Genomic DNA, 9752 nt, shown 5'->3' with positions numbered 1-9752 from the left:
CAGCAGGTAGCTAATTGCTTTGTAGACGTCGGGAACATAGCTTGTCGTGATCACAATATGCAGACGACAGCGCAAGGCAGCGTGCAGTTAAAAAGGTATCTAATGCTTAAACCAAAAATAAACAAAAGGAGAGTGCCGCTAAGAAAAGACATTGAAGCTTAGAGATGGCTATGCAAAACGAAACTAAAACTTAACTGGCTACAAAGTAAACAAAAACAGAATGCTGGACGACAGCAAAGACGTACAACGTGTAGAGCAGCAGACGGCATCCACAAAGTACATCTGTACATGCTATTAAATTCAACAACAAAATAGGAGCGCAAGACAAGAAATAAAACACTACACACAGGAAAACACCAAAAAACTCAAAATAAGTCATGGCGTGATGTGACAGGTCGTGACAGTACACCTACTTTGAGACGAGCTATAGTGATGCATGCTTGGTTATGATTTGAATTCATATCCAACAATTGCGAGAACGACTTTTTACTGTCAATATCGGCTGCTAAGTTTCATTTTTTTAATGTTTTCTGCTAGTGGTGTGCCACAGGATTTTTTCAATGAAAAAAATGTGCCTTGGCTCAAAAAAGGTTGAAAAACACTGCACTAGAGTGAATTTGAAATAACACAACAAAGATTGAAGAGCAGACTTTAAAGCAGGAGTGTCAAACATACAATCCGGCCCGCGAACAGGTTTTATCTGGCCCGCGGGATGAGTTTGCTAAGTATAAAAATGAGCAGAAATGTTTTAATAAAAGAAACAGCTGTTCTAAATGTGTCCACTGGATGTCGCAATAGCAATTCTTTGTATCTTGTAGATGATGCTACATATGTAAACAAAAAATAAACCACATTATGTTAGTGCACCAGTCGAGGAAAATGAGCAAACTATATAAGTAGCACCCTTTGATATGATTTTGATATAATTTTTTTTATCTTGATAGATTAAAAACTAACACCAATGACTGATGAACATTATCACAACATTTATTCAGAAAGTAAAAATAACGACAAATAAAGATAGAAAACTATTTACGGCAACATGTTAGTGTAAAAAAAAACAACAACATTATAATTTGTAAATTTTCAGAATGTGCTTGTTCTATTTTTAAACAAAGAAAACAATATAAAGATGTCTTTATTTTTAACTTATCGTGCCGTGATTTTACCAGCCTGGCCCACTTGGGAGTAGATTTTTCTCCATGTGGCCCCCGATCTAAAATGAGTTTGACACCCCTGCTTTAAAGTCTAGAGAATAAAAAGTATGCCGTTTTCTTTGTGACAGACTAATACATGAAAACAAAAATATGCAAAAAACTGAAAGTAAATAATTACTTTAATTGAATAATCTTAATTAAATTAATTGTGGATTTGAAAATATTTACTGATAGTTATTGAATGATTATTTAATTATTAATATACATATATTGTGTTTACATGTAAACATGTATACAAATAATATATTTAATTTAAAAAATAGAATTCAATGTTCAATTTATTGGCATTTCTATATAAAATAATTCATTTATTTTTGAAAAATAAGATGTATATATTTTCTATTGTTTTTCCCCCTATTCTTCTTCACTAAGTTTTTGTTATGTTTTGTTTTTTGACAGATTATTGTTTAATTTTATTTAGACATGTGCTTTTACTTTAAAGTTTCATCAAATTATTTGTACGTTTAATGAAGTTACCAATTCAGTTCAGTTTCAGTTTGTTTCAAATGAGTAAAATATTTCAGTACTCTTTAGGACTCTTTTCTCCTGGAGTTTGGAATAAATATGTCTATATCGGTATTTTTGCAACTTCGCAAAAGTTAGACGTTATATTTAGAACAAAATGGACTATACAATATTTTAGTGTAAATGCAATAAGGTTGTTGTAGTTATTTAATAACAAGCTTGACAAAGTTAAAGTGATGACATTTAATGTGCAAGTTTAAAGTTAGATCTGATTGTTTCAATGATATACTGCAGTTTAGGCTTGTCCCTATACCAATATGTTGGTACTGGTAAGTGGTAAGGTACTTCCATACATTTCGATTCTTTTCGATACTTTTTAAGATAAAGGAGACCACAATAAAATGGCTGTCATTATTGCCTTTATTTTAACAGAAAATTGTGTGATACATTAAAAATGTGTTTCTTATTGCAATAAAGGAGCAATAAGATAGTGATTATACTAGACAACCTATTTTAGTAGTAAGCAAACGGGTGACAAAGGCTCCTGATTTGGCTGTTGTATGTATATTGTGTCATTTCTCATTGTATTATTTTGTCAAAGTTATGAGGGACAAGCGGTAGAAAATTGATTATTAATCTACTTGTTCATTTACTGTTAAAATTGCCTTGATTTCTGTTTTAACGGGTTTTATCTACTATTCTGTTTCAATGTAAAAAGCACTTATTCTTCTTTTGTTTAGATACTATACATTAGTTTTAGGGATACTACATATTTTTGTATCAATCCAATACGAGTTACAGGTCATCCTTAAAGTCCTCTTGTCTCCAGGGGCGTATTTCCTGGCTTTATAAACAATAACAAAATGACAAAAAATATGTTGAGATAATAAAAATATTGATGTAATTGTAGCCATGTCCATAAAAAGAAAATAGAAGCAGTATAGTACCGTTTTAAATTAATTAGAACTGAGATACTTAATTAGTACCGCTTTACCATACAACCATACTGCAGTGATTCTTAAACTGTGGTACTCCATCTAGTGGTACGCCCAAGAATCACTTAATTGTATGGTCAAACACAGTGTTACTGTTCAAACTACAGTACAGGCCAAACGTTTGGACACACCTTGTCCTCATACAATGTGTTTTCTTTATTTTCATGACTATTTACATTGTAGATTGTCACTGAAGGCATCAAAACTATGAATGAACACATTTGGAGTTGTGACAAAAAAAGGTGAAATAACTGAAAACATGTTTTATATTCTAGTTTCTTCAAAATAGCCACCCTTTGCTCCGATTACTGCTTTGCACACTCTTGGCATTCTCTCGATGAGCTTCAAGCACACCTGTGAAATGAACACCATTTCAGGTGACTACCTCTTGAAGCTCATCGAGAAAATGCCAAGAGTGTGCAAAAAACGTAATCACAGCAAAGGTTGGCTATTTTGAAGAAACTAGAATATAAATCATGTTTTCAGTTTTTTTGTCACAACTCCAAATGTGTTCATTCATAGTTTTGATGCCTTCAGTGACAATCTACAATGTAAATAGTCATGAAAATAAAGAAAACACATTGAATGAGAAGGTGTGTCCAAAGGTTTGGCCTGTACTGTATGTGTAGTGTTACAGTTGCCAAAAATGTCAAATATACTTCTTAAATAAAACCTCTGACTTGTTTTTAATAAATAGTTAGACCTACTACGCTACTGTTTTTTTAAACGTTGGTCATTATGGTGGTACCTGGAGAGCCAAGTTTTCTTAGGTGGTACTTAGTGGAAAAGGTTTGAGAACCACTGATAAACTGCATTACATGTAGTACAAGGACAGGTCAGATAAACTTTTGCGTGGTATGTAAAATAAGGAGAACAAAGTGCTAACGGCAGCATTACTTTGGTGTTGACTCTGTATTTCCACGTCTAATCAAGTGTGTGGACACTTCCCCTTCCACTGGAGTGTTCCAAGTGCCTGGGATCATGTCTAGGATCCCCCCCCCCCAGACAGTCAGTCAAAGTTCACTTTTACTCAAAGGGTACTTCCTCAGCGATGACCTCACTCCCGGCCGGCTGAGTCACTCTGCAGGCATCGGAAAAGGAATGCAACTACTGTACGCCGATACAAAACAAAAAAATACAAAAAGCACATGCGATTTTCCCCGTAGTCGTCAATGTGGCCGATGTTTTTGCAGCATTTGCTGTTTTCGTAGGCAGACTGAGACAACCCACTTCACGTTTGGAAATGGTGGGGTTAACCAGGCTATGAGTCACACTTGAGGAATGCCAACAGGAGAGCTGCGAAAGCCAATGGAGTGGAGATAATGGTGAATACACTCCTGCACTGACTCATGTGATTGGTCTGCCATGCGTGAGTCACCAGTCGTCTTCTACATGGTTGTAGGAAAGCTGTAAACGACACCGGCTAGACTGGGAGTGACATCATGTGCAGGCTATTGTCACACTATCATCATTAGTAGTATTTGTTTGAATGGGCTGGAACTGTGCAGCTGTAATGCTGTCCCAGTCAAAAGTTTAGGGTCACCTCTTCTTTCACTGACGTGAGAAGTGTCTTCAAACGTTTAACTGATATTGTGCTTGTCCGTAAATACATGCACACTAGAGATGCGCGGATAGGCAATTTATTTCATCCGCAACCGCGTCAGAAAGTCGTCATCCATCCGCCATCCACCCGATGTAACGTTTGATCAAAACTGCATCCGCCCGCCATCCGCCCGTTGTTATATAGCTAATATTAATTAAAAAAAAAAAAAAAAGGGTGAAAACTACGCGAATTGCACCTTGTGCAGACAAAATTTTTCGATCGGACACGGAGGAATTAGTGATGTAAAAGACCACGTTGGGACAAAAAAACACAAGTCTAATGCCGTTGCTAGCGATACAAGTGGAAAACTTTCAACGTTTTTCGTCGCCCAAACAGATTCTTTGGATGTGATAAATGCCGAAGTTTTATTTACGGAGGCAATAATTGAGCATGGACTTCCAATCGCACTGGCTGATCACATGGGACAGTTAATAATGTAATGCAACCTTTAAAAATCATTACGCGGTGATCGCGATCCCAAAAATAAACTTTTCTTGCATGATAATGTCCAGAAAATTTCGCTTTATATTACTATAGAGTCCTTTTAACGAATGAGTTTGATGGTTTATCACAAACCTTAAATGAAATTCCATGGCCACCGTCCTGCTCTCTATATCAACCAGGGTGAGCCCCACCCCTTTCGTGAGCGCACTGTGCGCGGAGTGACCCCTGTTACGCGCCCCCGGCAACAGGGGTGGCGGGCAGGTAAGCTGCTTACCTGCTGCGCGTGACGCCGGTCGCGGCGAAAGCGGACGAGGCGGGGTGTCGGTGCGGTGGGCGCGGTAGTGACCCTGGACGTGCGTCGGGCCCTTCTCGCGGATCGCCTCAGCTACGGCTCCCGGTGGGGCCCTCTCGGGGGAAGGGGCCTCGGTCCCGGACCCCGGCGAGGCGTCCCTTCTCCGCTCCGTAAAAGTGTCCATCTCTATTCTTTTTTTTTCTTCTGTTGTGGCATATGCTGCAGGTGCCTGCTCGTTTTTCGTATGTGGGTAACAACATTTAACTATGTATATATATTTCCGAATTGGTTTAACTGCCACCCGCAAAAAAAAAAAAAAAAAAAAAAAAAATCTAATTAATCCGCCCGACCCGACCCGCGAGCGGATAAAATTTTATTTTTTTTAATTTCATCCGCCCGATCCGCGGATAATCCGCGGACTCCGCGGTTGTGTCCGCAAACCGCGCATCTCTAATGCACACTTAGCGGGAAGAGACACACTTCTCTGCGGAGAACGTTCATGTTTTTAAGAGCAGGCTTCAGTTCAGTTCAGTTTCAGTTTATTTGGAACATGCGTTCGATACGATGTAATGCATCGCACAATTCCAGTTGTTTTTATTACAGCACGTTTGAAAAGGAGTAGGAAGAAGCAGAGCTTATTTTATCCTATCCCTTTTCATAGCTTCTCTGTAACAGAACAGTGAACAAATAAATAATGTACCATAGTAAGTAAACAAATATTAAATACATAAATAATCTTTACCAAAAATAAATACATAAATAAATAAATAAAGGGTTCAAGATGTTCACCATAATTATTGTTCTGTGTAGTTTGTGAACACTTGTAGTTTGAACAGTCTCTTAAACTGAATCATATTGGTGCTTTGTTTGATTTCTTTGGTTAATCCGTTCCATAATTTAATTCCATACAGATATACTAAAGGTTTCAAGTGTTGTACGAGCATACAGATGTTTTAAATGGGCTTAAGACACACCTTTTTGATTTGGCTTTTACCTGACATTAATTATTTTATTGAAGTAATTTGTATTTTACTTTTTATCCTATTAGTTATGCAAGATTGTATTTAGTTCTATTTATTTATTTACTGTAAATTCATTTTATTTGTATTTTTATCTTTTTTTTTCTATTAAACTTCATATGTCTTACTTGTATTTTATTCTTTATCTCTACTCATAGTTCTTACTATTTTACAAGTTTTATCATTTTTATTTTCCGACGGTCCTCAGAGGGAGCCATCTGCCTCAGGGGTTATCGACCGTGCTGATGACTTCCTGGTGCAGATTGTTCCTGTGATAGTGTTTACTCACATGTCTCCTCTGTACTCAGCCATGCAATCATTGGTCCATATAGTTGCATGTGTGTATGTTGTGTGTGTTTGTGTTTGGTATCTGTGTCCGTGCGTACGTATGTGATAATGGGAATATTGGTCACCGGGGTATCGTTTTTAACTTTGTAAAGCACTTTGCTTTGCATTTCCTTTATGTATGAAAAGCGCTTTGTTTGATTGATTGATTGATGGACTTCTGATAATCTTTATTTCTGTCTTCAAGGGGAGCAGAATGCAACCACACACTTCTTTGTTAAAATGGCGTTCATTCTAGTTATTCTCCATTGTGGACGCCTCAAAGGTGGTGTTTTACCTCAAATTCTCAGTGCCATGCCATGTTTTGTTTTTGCTTCGTTATGGTCAATAGTGCTGTATGTACAGTCATGGTCAAAAGTTTACATACACTTGTGAAGGACCTAATGTCATGGCTGTCTTGAGTTGCCAATCATTTCTACAACTCTTATTTTTTTGTGATAGAGTGATTGGAGCACATACTTGTTGGTCACAAAAAACATTCATGAAGTTTGGTTCTTTTATGAATTTATTATGGGTCTACTGAAAATGTGACCAAATGTGCTGGGTCAAAAGTATACATACAGCAATGTTAATATTTGGTTACATGTCCCTTGGCAAGTTTTACTGCAATAAGGCACTTTTGGTAACCATCCACAAGCTTCTGGTTGAATTTGTGACCACTCTTCTTGACAAAATTGGTGCAGTTCAGCTACATTTGTTGGTTTTCTGACATGGACTTGTTTTTTTCAGCATTGTCCACACGTTCAAGTCAGGACTTTGGGAAGGCCATTCTAAAACCTTAATTCTAGCCTGATTTAGCCATTCCTTTACCACTTTTGACGTGTGTTTGGGGTCATTGTCCTATTGGAACACCCAACTGCGCCCAAGACCCAACCTCCGGGCTGAAGATTTTAGATTGTCCTGAAGAATTTGGAGGTAATCTTCCTTTTTCATTGTCTCATTTACTCTCTGTAAAGCACCAGTTTCATTGGCAGCAAAACAGGCCCAGAGCATAATACTACCACCACCATGCTTAACGGTAGGCGTGGCGTTCCTGGGATTAAAGGCCTCACCTTTTATACTCCAAACATATTGCTGGGTATTGTGGCCAAACAGCTCAATTTTTGTTTCATCTGACCACAGAACTTTCCTCCAGAAGGTCTTATCTTTGTCCATGTGATGTCAGATGAAACAAAAATTGAGCTGTTTGGTTGCAATGGAATGGCTAAATCAGGCTAGAATTAAGGTTTTAGAATGGCCTTCCCAAAGTCCTGACAGAAAACCAACAAATTTAGCTGAAATGCACCACTTTTGTCAAGAGGAGTGGTCAAAAAATTCAAGCAGAAGCTTGCCTGAAGCTTGTAGATGGCTACCAAAAGTGCCTTATTGCAGTGAAACTTGCCAAGGGACATGTAACCAAATATTAACATCGCTGTATGTATACTTTTGACCCAGCAGATTTGGTCACATTTTCAGTAGACCCATAATAAATTCATAAAAAAACCAAACTTCATGAATGTTTTTGTGATCAACAAGTATGTGCCCCAATCACTATATCACAAAAAAAAAAAGTTGTAGAAATGATTGGAAACTCAAGACAGCCATGACATTATGTTCTTTACAAGTGTATGTCAACTTTTGACCACGACTGTACGTGAATGTGTGTCTGTGTTGTCTTCTCTTTTTCTTTTATTGTTTTTGTTTGTTTGTTTGTATATAACCACAAGGCCTGCTCAGTGGCCCATATAAATAATATAAATCTATTCTACATATATTCTACATTTAAGTGCAGTCAAGGAACATGTGCATTATACAGTCTGATGGCTGTCGGTATGAGGACCTCCTGTTTCGTTCCGTGTTGCATTTTGGGAGTCTGAGCCTTCCACTGAACGTGCTCATTCTCTCTGCAAGGTCCGAGTGTATTGGGTGAGAGGTGTTGTCCATAATGGCTAGGAGCTTTGCTAGACTTCTCCTCTCTGACACCACCGCCAGTGAGTCTAGCTCCACTCGCACCACGTTACTGGCCTTCTCTACCAACTTGTCCAGTCTGTTTGCGTCCCTCGCTCTCAGCCCGCTGCCCCAGCAGGCCACGGCGTACAAGAAGGCGCCCGCCACCACCGACTCGTAGAACATCTTCAACATCTTTGTATAGACGTTGAAGGATCCTAGCCTCCTGAGGAAGTAGAGGCGGCTCTGTCCCTTCTTGTAGAGTGCCTCAGCGTATTTTGACCCATTCAGCTTGTTGTCGATGTGTACACCGAGGTATTTATAATCCTCAACCATGTCCACATCGACCCCCCTAATGGAAACAGGGGTCGCCAGAGTACTCCTCCTCCTTCCCAGGTCCACAACCACCTCCTTGGTCTTCGTCACATTAAGCTGGATGTGGTTCTTTCCTCACCATGTGACAAAGTCCTCCACCAGTGCCCTGTATTTGTCATCATCACCATCCTCAATACACCCCACTATCGCAGAGTCATCAGAAAACTTCTGAAGGTGGCAGGAATCTGAGTGATAGTGGAAATCGGTGGTGTAGATGGTGAAGAGGAAGGGGGAGAGGACTGTGCCCTGCGGGGCCCCGGTGTTGCTGACCAGCCTGTCAGACACATAGTCCTGCAGTCGTACGTACTGTGGTCTGTCAGTCAGGTAATCAACAACCCAGGACACCAAAGGGGCCTCCACCTGCATCGTCTCCAACTTCACACCCAGTAGTCCAGGCCGTATGGTATTAAAAGCACTGGAGAAGTCAAAGAAGATGACCCTCACACTGCTCGCAGGCTTGTCTCGGTGGGTGTGGGCTCGGTTCAGCAGGTAGATGACTGCGTCTTCCACTCCCAGTCGGGGCTGGTAGGCGAATTGGAGTGGGTCCAGGTGGGGCTTGACTGTAGGGCGGAGTTGTACCAGGACCAACCTCTCCATGGTCTTCATGATATGGGAGGTTAAAGCCACCGGCCTGTAGTCCTTCGACGTGCTGGGTCGCGTGCACTTGGGGCTGGGGACCACGCATGAGGTTTTCCACAGTGTGGGGACTTTCTGCAGCCTAAGGCTCATGTTGAAGATGTGCTGGAGCACACCACACAGCTGTGGGGCTCAGGCTTTGAGCACCCTGGGGCTCACACCTTCAGGACTCGCGGCCTTGCCTGTTTGTAACTTATTTAGCTGTTTGTAACTTATTTAACTCAAACTGAGGGTGAGGTGTTAAGTGGGGGGAGGTAGTCATTGGAGTTGGGGGGCTGTGAGGAGGGGAGGGGGGGGTGGATTGGTTCGCTGAAGTTGTCAGGGGGACGGCTGGCATGTCTTCGGGGGGGGGGGGGGGGGGGCTTGTTGGAGCCACTGTGTCAAACCTGTTAAAGAACTGGTTTAGTTCATTGGCCCTCTCTTTGTCTCCGTCCA

The 9752-nt window shown here is 40.2% G+C and overlaps 1 protein-coding gene across 1 annotated transcript in view; it reads left to right on the top strand.

The window, feature by feature from the left end:
• LOC133576551 (steroid hormone receptor ERR2-like) overlaps positions 1 to 9752 on the top strand; it is a 415815-nt gene that overhangs the window by 36789 nt on the left and 369274 nt on the right. The window lies entirely within an intron of this gene.

The sequence above is a fragment of the Nerophis lumbriciformis genome, linkage group LG34 (assembly GCF_033978685.3).
Source record: "Nerophis lumbriciformis linkage group LG34, RoL_Nlum_v2.1, whole genome shotgun sequence".
Taxonomy (NCBI): Eukaryota; Metazoa; Chordata; class Actinopteri; order Syngnathiformes; family Syngnathidae; genus Nerophis; species Nerophis lumbriciformis.
The sequence above is the reverse complement of the archived record's forward strand: the minus strand, read 5'-3'. Positions and strand labels throughout refer to the sequence as shown.